Genomic DNA, 11,708 nt, shown 5'->3' on the forward strand with positions numbered 1-11,708 from the left:
CAGAGTTTTCAGCAGGCCCGGGGCTTGGTGGGATGGTTGGGTAGAGACTGGCTGCTACCTGGCTGTCAACCCCAAGGAGGGCCTGGCAAGGTGGGAACCCCAGAAGTGCCTTTCCCTCCTCAATGCCCCTCTCCCCCGCCTCTGGCCCAGCCTTGTCTTTCCTTCCCCACCCCCCGCCAAAGATTTATTTATTTCTTTACTCTTTGGCTGCACTGCGTTTTTGTTGCCGCGAGCGGGCTTTCTCTAGTTGTGGCGAGTGGGGGCTACTCTTTTTGGTGCTGGGCGGGCTTCTCGTTGCGGTAACTGCTCTTGTTGCAGAGCACGGGCTCCAGAGTGCGGGCTCAGGAACTGTGGCTCACGGGCTCAGTTGCTCCTCAGCACGTGGGAGCTTCCCGGACCAGGGATGGAACTCACGTCCCCTGCATTGGCAGGGGGATTCTCAACCACTGGACCACTGAGGAAGCCCTCCTGCCTGCCTTTTCTGTGCCTCTGAGGAAAGATGCTCATTCTTCAGAGGCTCTTCTCAGCTCCAGCTAGAACACACAGCGTGATGAAGCGTGGGCCCCGTCTGTTCCCAATTTCCTTAGACGCCTCAGGGCTCGCTCCTACCTCCTAACGTGCTGTTTACAGGTCCCACAAGGAGCCAGGTCCATGCTGAGCACTGGCCTGCCTGCCTTCCTCTCACCAACCCCATGTGGATGCCAGCTTCTTCAGGTCTTGGAACGACCCTCCCTGCCCTCCCGTGTGGCTCTCAAAGGACACAGGACGCCTTGTGGGAGCAGTCTACAGCTGGTGGGAGCTGGGGCGGGGAGACCAGGGCCTCACTTCTGTCCTGCTTTCCTGCCACGCGAGCAGGACGCATCCCTCCCGCCCTCTGGGCTGGGGCTCATCATCCAAACACTCCTTCTGTTTCTTAAAAGTTTATTTTAATTAGTTAATCAATTTGGCTAGGCTGGGTCTTAGTTGTGGCATATGGGATCTAGCTCCCTGACCAAGGATCGAACCCAGGCCTGCTGCTTCGGGAGCTCGGAGTCTTAGGCACTGGGGCCACCAGCGAAGTCCTATGTATAGATTTCTGAGAAGCTGCCAAACTGTTTTCTAAAGCAGTCTTGCCAGCAATGGGTGAGTGTTTCAATTTCTCTGCAGCCTCAACAACACATTAGATTGTTTAATTTATTTTTATTTTATTTTTTTTTTAATTCTGAGGACTTCCCTGGCAGTCCAGTGGTTGGTATTCTGTGTTTCCACTGCAGGGGGGCATGGGTTCAATCCTTGGTTGGGGAACTAAGATCCCACATGGCATGGAGCACAGCCAAAGGAAAAAAAAACAATCTGGCCTCTTCAGTGGATGTGAAGTGGTCTCACTGCAGTTTTGTTTTGCATCCCTCTAATGACTAGTGACATCGAGCATCTTTTAATGTGCTTTTTGCCCATTTATGTATCTCCTTTGAAGAAATATCTATTCAAGTCCTTTGCTCATTTTTAAGTGGGATTATCTTTTTATTATTGAATGGTAAAAGTACTTTATATATTCTACAAACCAGACATTTTCAGATCTGTAAGTATCTGATTTGCAAATACTTTTCCCCAATCCGTAGGCTTTGTTATTCTCACTTTCTTGATCATGTCCTTTGATGTTCAAAACTTTTAAAATTTTGGTGAAGCCCAATTTATCTATTTTCTTCTTTTTTTTTAATACATTAAAAAAATTATGTCTTTTTAAAAAATGTGAGTATTTGTTTTTGGCTGTGCTGGGTCTTCATTACCTCGCGGGCCACTCTCTAGCTGCGGTGTGCAGGCTTCTCACTGATGTTTGGTTTGCGTTGTGCGGCTTCTCTTGCAGCAGAGCACAGGCGCAGGGCTTCAGAAGTTGGGGCTCCTGGGCTCTAGACCACAGACTCAGTAGCTGTGGTGTGCAGGCTTGATTGCTCCATGGCACGTGGGATCTTCCCGGGTCAGGGGTCAAACCTGTGTCCCCAGCACTGGCAGGTGAATTCTTTACCACTGAGCCACCGGGGAAGCACCTACTTTTTTCTCTTTTTGTTTGTGCTTTTGATGTCATATCTTGGAATCCATTGCCAAATCCAAGGTCATGAGGATTTACTCCTATGTTTTGTTCCGAGGGTTTTATAGTTTTAGTGCTCACGTTTGGATGTTTGATCCTTTAGGGGTTAATCTTTGCCTATGCTGTGAGGTAAGGGACCACCTTCATTCTCTGGCATGTGGATACCCAGTTGTCCCAACACCATTTATCAAAGACATTATTCTTGGGGAGTTCCCTGGTGGCCTCGTGGTTAAGATTCTGGGCTTTCACTGCTGTGGCCTAGGTTCAATCTCTGATCAGGGTACTGAGAGCCTGCAAGCTGCATGGGGTGGCCAAAAAAAACAAAACACCAAAAACTATTCTTTCCTCATTGAATGGTCTTGGCATCCTTGTTGAAAAGATGTAGATACATGGGTTTATTGCTGGACTCCTGATTCTGCCTTATTAGTCTGTATGTCTAGCCTATCTGGATTATAAGTGAATTTTGTTCCCTGAAGAAGTCAGCCTTGTCTTCTTCACACTTGCTGTTCCCTTTGCCTGGAATACCCTTCTGTTCAGTTTTTTAAAAAACATTTATTTATCTATTATTCCTACTTGTTTTTGGCTGTGCTGCGTCTTCACTGCTGCTTGGGCATTCTCTGGTCCCAGAGTGGGGGCTGTTCTCCAGTTGCTGTGTGCAGGCTTCTCATCGCCGTGGCTTCTCTTGTTGCGGAGCACGGGCGCCAGGGTGCCCAGGCTTCAGTAGCTGCTGTGCGCGGGTTTAGTTGCCCTGAGGCATGTGGGGTCTTAGTTCCTTGACCAGGGATCGAACCCATGTCCCCTGCATTGGCAGGCAGATTCCTAACCATTGCACCACCAGGGAAGTCCCTCCTTTCAGTTTCACATGACTCCTTTTTATCATTAAGACCTTCTGCAAATGTCTTATTATAGAAGCCTCTGCTTGTCACTCTCCACCACATCCTCTGTTTTGTTTTCTTCATAGTACTTATCATGCTTGAATCTGTAAACTCCATAAAAGCAGAGTCTTCTGTCCTAGTTATTGGGCAGAAGGTGCCCGCACTTAACAGCCCCTTAAAATATCACTAAACGGACAAGTCACCGTTCCCTGGCCTGGAACGCCCTTCCATCTCCTTGTCTTTTAAGTTCCCATCTCAATGCCATCTCCTCCCAGTTTCTCTGTGTTGTGGAGGAAGGTTGCATAGGTGGGCTTCCTGTATTTGATTGAAAGGTCACTGAGGCAGGTCCCTGCCTCTACATCCCCCATCTGCACCCCATACCTGGAACAGAGTGAGCCCTTGCCACAGACAGGCTCTGGTCCTGACCCAGATCTGAGGACAGGGGGCTGGGGTGAAGGCAGATTTGGGTGAGGGACTTACCAGTGGGTAACATTTTAGCTGAGAGACAAAGTCAAAGATGATTTCCCAGTGCTTAGCGTCAGCATCTGGTATGACTTTATTTTCAGGGGACCCGGTATGGAGCTCAACAATGAGTTCAGTCTTCCACTAGCTGACTTAGAGGCCAAGTGGATGGACAGAAGTGCCCAGAGGCAGCCAGGATCCTGGGCAATCAGATTAGGAGGTGGCAGAGCCAGTTTCCAAGGACTACAAGCCTAGGTGTGGCCTGTGAGGTGATTACGGGATACTCACAACCCTGTAAGTTAGACTATGTTAGATACACACCAGGAAGCTCAGAGAGGTGAAGCAACCTGCCCGGGGGCACACAACTCCCAAATTGGAAAGATGGAAGGTACACCCAGGTTTTGGCTCCAAAGGCTGCTTGCGCCAGAGAACCAGCGCCACGGGAGGCCCTTCTGCCCAGGACCTGCCCTGAGTGCAGCAGCTGGAGGCAGAGACAAGGTAGGACGAGGCTCATGAGGCTCCCCTATGGGGGAGGTGGTGAAGTCACACTCTGGGCGCCTGCAGAAGCTGTTTGTGAAGGGACTGGAACACCAGTCATGTTCGTGTAGACACAGGCTTGAAGATGTGACCTTGTCAGCCTTCATGGCTGGAGTGAGGTGAGATCCTGTGCTGAGACAGCCCTTCCCTTCCACACCCTTCTCTGTGCTCTTCTCCAGCCCCTCCCCGCCAGCTTTCTCCTTCCATTCCTCCCTGGGCCGGAGGGGTGGAGGAGAGGGCCCCAGAGCCCACTTGCAGGTGAACCTCTCAGCTGCCAGCCTTCCCTGCTGCCCTTTGGACATCCTCACTGGCTGCTTCTGCCAGGAAAAGGCAGCTGTCCGGTTTCCCAGGGTGTGTGTGTCTGTGTGTGGTTATATCATCCTGGTGCTAGAGGGACCAGTCCACCATGGGAGGCTCCCTTAGGGGCTAGCTTTTTGGAAGTTATTCCTGCTATCCCTTTCCTCTGGTTTGGTGGGATGGAGCCCTGAGTCCACCCATCAGGCTGGTTCCCCACCCGACCCCACCCCAGACCTGAACAACCCACCCAGAGAGGAGCCGGAGCTCTCCTCCCAGGGAAAGGATGGGCAGGGGGCTGGAGTGGGAGCGCAGGGGGAGAGGGGGACAGAGAGTAGAGGCGGGGCAGGCGGGGAGGGGTAGCGGTGCTGCCTCTTGCCCCTGTTGCTTTGTGACCTCAGGCAAGCTCCGTCCCCTCTCTGGGCAGCAGCCCCTCCTCCCGGGATTAGGGAGGCGCTGTGCTCACAAGGTCCTTCTTGAAGATGAGTTCAGATAACACAAGTCAAGCACTGGGGTTTGGCGGGGGCGGCGGGGTTGTGGTGGTGACTTCAGTTAGCTGGGAGGGAGGTGGAAAGATTGAGGGCAGGAGGAGAAGGGGTGACAGAGGATGAGATGGTTAGATGGCATCACCGACTCGATGGGCACGAGTTTGAGCAAGCTCTGGGAGTTGTGAAGGACAGGGAAGCCTGGCGTGCTGCAGTCCACGGGGCCGCAAATAGTCAGATGTGACTGAGCAACTGTGCGACTGAACAACAGGTGTTCAGTGGGTGGAGTGAGGATGGGCGAGGGGAAGAGCCAGCAGTTGTGATCAGGGTCAGGGGCTGGGGAAGACCCCGCAGGAGGTCCTCCCACTTCCCCTTGCATAACCTGTGTCTAGAGTCTAGAGCGGCGGGAGGAGGGAGCGGATGTTACCAGGCAGTGGAGGCGGGGTAGGGGGTGTTACAGGAGCTGGTACCTGGTCACCAGGTGGCCCATACACATCAGGAAACACCTATCTTTATCCTCAGTCACTCATGAGCCAAGATCCAGGGCTAGATGACCCACCTGCCCCACCCACGCTTCCCTGGGGGCGGCCCCCTAGTCTCTTCAGTGGTCCCACCACACCCAGGCCATCTCCCACTGCGAGGCCCTGGCCCAATGAGGCTGCTGGGAGACAGTGTCCCTGCAGGGCCCACTCAGTCTGGGTTAATGGCACCTCGCTGGCCCTGAGCGATGTCCTTGGCGCCTGCAATGAAGAAAACATGGTTATTGGTCCCTCCGCCCCTGCAGCTCCCAGATGCTTGCAATAGAATTACAACCTCATATCCACCCTCCTGGAGCCAGGGTGCCCTTCAGCTGCCCTGGGGATGGGGCTGGCTGTCCTGCCTAGGACCCCTGCAGGGACCACCTGGATGAGGCTTTCATGATGGGCTGGGACAAAGGTGGATGAACCCTGAACCTAGGGATCCAGAGACTTGGCTTCTAGGTCACCAGGGACCCTGGGCCACTCACTTGACTTCCTGGCCTGATTTCCTTACCCTTCGCTTCCCCCATCTCTCTCTCTTTGGCAGCCTTATCTCTTTGGAGCCCAGACTTGCCCATGGCACTTCTTGGCTGCTGTCAGTGGCTCCTCACTGCCCAAGGACAAGGTCCAGATGCCTACTGCCCCTCCAGGGCTATTTCTCCCCACCCTTGCATCCCCCAGTTACCCGCCATGCCCCCAGCTGCCCAGTTCCTCCAGGTGAATGGGAGGCAGAGCCTATAGTTAGGGACCTGGGCTCCAGATGGATTGCTCAGGGCTGAGCCGCCCATGTCTCTGAGATCCTTGGGTTCCTCTGCTTCCTGAGCACCCATTAGACTGCATTTCCCAGCTCCCTTGACCTAGGAATGACTTGGGCCAGTGGAAAGGGGTCAGCGGAGACCCATACCGCTTTTTTTTGGCCCATAGACATCTCCCTCCTGCAATCCTCCACTCAGTTTCCCCTCTGTGGCAACTCAAAGGCCACAAAGACAGTGGCACCAGGGCATGAATGGAGTTTGGGTCCCTGAGTCATGGCTGGGACGTGAGCTGCCTGACTCACATGGAACTGTGATGTGAGCTATTTCTGCTAAGCCACAGAGATTTGGGTGTCCTCGTTATAGCAGTGGGCCTACCCCCAACTTCCAAAAATCTTAGGAGGAACTGTGGGCAAATCATGCACCATGAGACTCAGTTTTCTCCTCCAGGAAATGGGATGATACTACTTCCCTCATAGGATTATGGGGTGGAGTGACTTTGGGCACCCAGAGCTTAGTAGCTCTCAGTAACTGAAACTATTTGACATCAGCCCTCAGTCTTCACAGGTGCTGTTTTCTCTACCTGGCTGTTTCTCCCCCTCCTTATCCACTCTGGGCCTTGCTGCTCAGAAAGAGCCCCAGCTTCAGGTCTCCCCTGCCTGGTCTCTGCAGCCTGTGGACACTGTCTGTCAGCAGTTTCCTCACTGCAGCCTTCTCAGTTGTCTGTCTGTCTGTCTGTTGCTGGACTGGGCACCTCCAACAGCCTGTGTGGAGCCCGGCAGAGCAGGCCCTACAAGTGGCTCTTTGGTTTATAAAACATGGCTTGTCTGTCCTGTTCCTCAGGCTGGGACCAAGCTGTGATGGGACTGAGGCCTTCATGGGAAACTGCTCTGGAAAATGGAAAAGTCTCTCCAAGACTCTGAGGGGTTAGTTCATTGACCCAGAGCACCTCCTTCTCACCCACTTCCTAGCTTATCCACTTGAATGCTCAGCCTGCCTTGGTTCTCTCTGTCTCTCAGGCCTAAAGACAGCAGCTGCCAAGGCCACTGGCCCCAAGCAGAACTCAGATGAGGCCTGTAACCCCGGACCCAAGCCACGAGCCAGCTGGGGGCTGCTACTGACCGTTGGGCCCTTCCTCACGTCCTTCATCTCCTCCCTCAGGTGACGGAGTGTGGCCACCTGTCTGCCCCTGTGACGTGAGGGGTGCGGGAGGGAGTCGCCTGGGGTCGGGGCGGAAGGAGGAGAGTGTGTACCTCCTTGTTCAGCTGTGACTGGGCCTCTGAAAGGACAGGAGGGGACTCCGTCGGGTGGGTGCCGGACCAGTCCCCACTGCCTCTGCCCCAGCTGCCAGGTAAGGCTGGGCAGGGGGAGCCTCGCCCCGAGGCCATGGGGCATGGGCTGGACCCCGGGGCAACGTTTTCTTCCAGCATCTCCTCCTCGCTCTCTCACTGATGCCTCAGATCCCAGGTGGCTCCTGAGTGGAGGGGCAGGGACACAGAATGAGCTACCAAGGTCACTGTCCCCAAGATGGTTCCAATTTGCTGTGGGGGCAGCGACTTGCCCCAGATGGAGCCCCAGATTCTCCTGAGGGGCTAACCCAGTGGGGTGAGGATGCTCTGCAGGGCAGGCAGGCAGGACTCCTCCACCAGAGCCCACGACGGCCCAAGGCCACTGTCCCTGCAGAAATTCTGCCCATTGCCCTCCTATTGTGAGGCAGCCTGGGGAGTGGCCACCGGGTCTCCTCACATTCCCGCCCCCAAGTCCACCTGCCCTGGGAGGCGCCTGCAGGTAACCTGCACAGGCAGCAGACACACCAAAGAACTGATTTCCAACACCGTTATTGACACTGACACTGATGGGCTTCTAGGCAGAAGAGGGAGCTGAGCTCAGTCCTAACTCTCCATCCCCTCCAGCACCGCAGCCTCAGTCTTCCCTTCTCCTACCCGGTGACGTTTGCGGGGCGCAGAGCCCACAGCTCTCACTCAGTTCCGGGTTTGGCCTCTCCACCGAACCTCACAGCTGCATCATTTCCCTGTGTTTGTCAGTGTTTCCAGGCCACGTTGTCAAATGGCACAACTACCATTTACGTAACTGTTCTCTTGCTTTTGGAAACTTAGGTGGTTTCTGGCTTTTTTCAGCACAACAGAAAACGCTGCATGGAGCACTTTGGAATATAAGTGCTTTCTCCTGCATGAGCGCGGCTCTCCAGGCAAGATGTCCAGAACTGGGGCTGCTGGCTCGAAAGGCTTCAGGGTTTTGAGTGAATGCACATCGGGGTAGAACGGCCCTCAGAAGTGACCTGGTCCCTCCATCCTCGAGACGACAAGATGAGCTGCAGAGGGGGGAGGTGGCCCGATGAAAGTTTGTGGGGCTGCTCTTTCCTCTCCTTGAAGCTTTTGTGGTCTAGAAAAAGAGGATCAAACTTCTGCAAATGACCCTCCAAGGAGATTAAAAAAAAACTTTATTGAGATATAATTGACACTTCATTGTATCTCTTTAGTGAGATACCATTCATAATATGTCAGGAAGCATTTAACAGGAGCTTCCTGTGTGTTGTTTTGGATCTGTCAGGAATTCTCTGTTCCTTATTAATTCCTGAATATTCAGGCATTAAGAGGAGAGGCAAGCCTCTCCCGGGAGTTGAGGAATCCAGGCATTTCCTTCATTAGTTTTTCTATACGGTGATAAGTACCCTCTTCCTTTTTATGAACCATATGGTAAAAGTGGTTATTTACAACTCTGTCTTTCATATGGATGACCTCATGTTTTCTTGATAACTTGTAAGTTTTGATTTTTATCTCTGCTGAAAATAGCTATCTTGTAAGATAGTATAAATACCTACACAATGTTGAATAAAACACCTTTGCTCCATCAGAGAGGTCCCCGTGTCTTTCTCTCTCTCTCTCTCTCTCTTTTTCAGGCTGATCCCCTGAAGCACAGAGACTCTCTGAGTTCACTTTCCTGCCTGGGCTTCTAAGACCCTCTCGAGAAGGTGCTCTGCGCCTTCACCCCATCGAGAGGGCGCCTGAGGCCTTCTTGAACACAGCAAGCCTTGTGCAGCAGCTTTATTGGCTTTCTGTGTAAACCAAGGAATATCAGCCTCTTTCTCTCCTTTACTTTCTTATCGTCGACTCTGGACCACCAGGTTCCGGTCCATTAAAGGACCTCAACAATAATATATTATATAATCTACCCAAAGTGCACACTTTAACAGCTTTTAGTATGTTCACAGAGCTGTACATTCATCACCACAATCGATATTAGAACATTTGCATCACCTGAAAGAAACCCTTGTATCTGTCATCTCCAACGTCTCATACCACTTCCTCCCCACAGCCCCTGGCAATGAAACCCACTCCCTGTCTGCATGCATTTGCCTGCTCTGGACATTTCATATAAATGGACTCACACAACATGTGGCCTTTTGTGACTGGCTCCTTCCAGTAGCATCCAGTTTTCAAGATTCATCCATGTCGTGGCCTGTGTCAGTAGTTCATTCCTGTCTATGGCCAAATGATATTTCACTGAATAAATATAGCACCATGTGTTTATCTACTCAACAGCTGATCAACATTCGGGTTCTTTCAACTTTTTGGAGTGTGCCTGGCTCTTGGGGGTGGGCTGGGGGAGGGCTCAGGCCACTGGTGGGGCTTCCTCTCCCTTCACTCAGCTCTGCTTCCAGTGAGCCTCCGCCTCACAGCCTGCAGGGAAGTGCCAGGAACCTGCCCCTCATGGCTCCATCTCCCTGGCGTGTGGGTGGTGGTCTTCACTTGCCAAGTTTCCCGTGGCACTTCAGCTCATATCCCCATCCCCACCCTGATCTCCTCCCTTCCTTCTCCATCATTTCCCACCTTCTCTGTGATGCGGAGAGACCATCACAGCCCCCCTGATCTCCTGCCGCTTCAGCCTGCCTTCTTTGAAGCATCACTTTCTGCCTCCACTTCTTGCAAAGACTTTTTCAAACAGGTACATCCTTTCCCCTCTCATCGGGCCGGCTCGGGGGGTATAGTCTATGCAGTCACTCTGGGAAGCATCTGACAGCTCCTAGGCTACATGTGTGTGTGCGTCTGGAGCCACCATCCCACGCTGGGTGTTTTTCCCAGGAGGCTTCCATCTGGATTTGTAGGAAGCTGCATGCGGATGTTTCTCGTGAAGTTATTTATGGCCATGATGACTGGGATTAAATTAGTGGTCCAGGGACTTACCTGGTGGTCCAGGGGTTAAGACTGCACTTGCATTGCAGAGGCCCAGGTTCAATCCCTGGTCAGAGACCTATTTCCCACGTGCTGCAACTAAAAATCCTGCGTGGTACGATGAAGATCAAAGATCCTGTGAGCTGCAGCTAAGACCTGGTGCAGCCAAATATATATATATATATATATATAATATATTATAAATCTTAGAGTCCAAAAAGATAAACGGCTAGTTCTTGCAGGGACCTATATTCAATAAGTCCCTGTTTAGCACAGGAAACTATATTCAACATCTTGTACTAAACTTTAATGGACAAGAATCTGAAAAAAAGAATATGTGTATAACTTAATCACTTTGCTATACACCAGAAACTAGCACAACATTGTAAATCAGCTATACTTCAAAAAAACTTTGGTGGTCCAACATTAGAGTACAGGTAGGTGTGGGCCACGGGCTTCCCTGGCAGCTCAGCTGGTAAAGAATCTACCTGCAATGCAGGAAACCCCAGTTCGATTGCAGTTGGGAAGATCCCCTGGAGCAGGGCATGGCAACCCACTCTAGTAGTCTTGCCTGGAGAATTCCCTGGACAGAGGAGCCTGGTGGCGACACTTTGCGACATGGGGTCGCAAAGAGTCGGACACAACTGAGCAACTAGGCCCAGTGCAGCACAGGTGTGGGCCACAGAACCGTCAGAACAAGGAGACAGTTACCAGGAGACCCTGTAAACACGATGCTGAGTGAGAAAGCATGTGATGGATGAAGTTATGCCATGACACTTCTCCTGTGAACTGAATACACAAGCCTACAACTGGATCATACCAGAAAGTTCTAAGTATATATATGTATCTAAGGACATCCATTGGAGAAGGCAATGGCACCCCACTCCAGCACTCTTGCCTGGAAAATCCCATGGACACAGGAGCCTGGTGGGCCGCAGTCCATGGGGTCGCTGAGTCGGACACAACCGAGCAACTTCCCTTTCACTTTTCACTTTCATGCATTGGAGAAGGAAATGGCAACCCACTCCAGTGTTCTTGCCTGGAGAATCCCAGGGATGGGGGAGCCTGGTGGGCTGCGGTCTATGGGGTCGCACAGAGTCGGACACGACTGAAGCGACTTAGTAGTAGTAGTAGTAGTAAGGACATCCATGGGAGTTAGTGGGTGGACCCAGGATGAAAGGAAAGCTGGAATAAATCCTTTGAGTGGCCCCTCCCAGGGCCTGCAGGTAAGGCTGGGCCTTGCTTGGAGGCGTGTGGCTGACTGAGGCGCTTAGCAAGAAAGAGGCAGAATGGGGAGGGGCGGTGGGGGGGTGCAGAGAGAAGGTGAGCTGAGGCAGGGGATGTGAAATAGCGGCGTGTGGCCCTGAGGGTGCAGGGTGGGAGGAGCCCGTGCCTGGCAGCAGCCTGCAGGGTCAGCATTGGATGACGCATTGTGGTGCCTGGACATGGGCTGCCCAGGAGGGTCTGGAGAGCTGGCCTCCCGCATGCCATTCTGCTGAGGTCAGGCCAGAACTCACAGGCCACCAC

At 52.5% G+C, this 11,708-nt stretch overlaps 1 long non-coding RNA gene across 1 annotated transcript; it reads left to right on the top strand.

Annotated features, from left to right (window-relative positions):
• Window positions 1-8,841, top strand: LOC138990013 (uncharacterized). The gene is made up of 4 exons (XR_011466204.1): window positions 1-90; window positions 6,832-6,914; window positions 7,008-7,149; window positions 8,127-8,841. It is a non-coding gene; the product is annotated as an uncharacterized lncRNA (long non-coding RNA).
• The last annotated feature ends 2,867 nt before the right edge of the window (window positions 8,842-11,708 follow it).

Source organism: Bos mutus, chromosome 11 (assembly GCF_027580195.1).
Source record: "Bos mutus isolate GX-2022 chromosome 11, NWIPB_WYAK_1.1, whole genome shotgun sequence".
Classification (NCBI taxonomy): Eukaryota; Metazoa; Chordata; class Mammalia; order Artiodactyla; family Bovidae; genus Bos; species Bos mutus.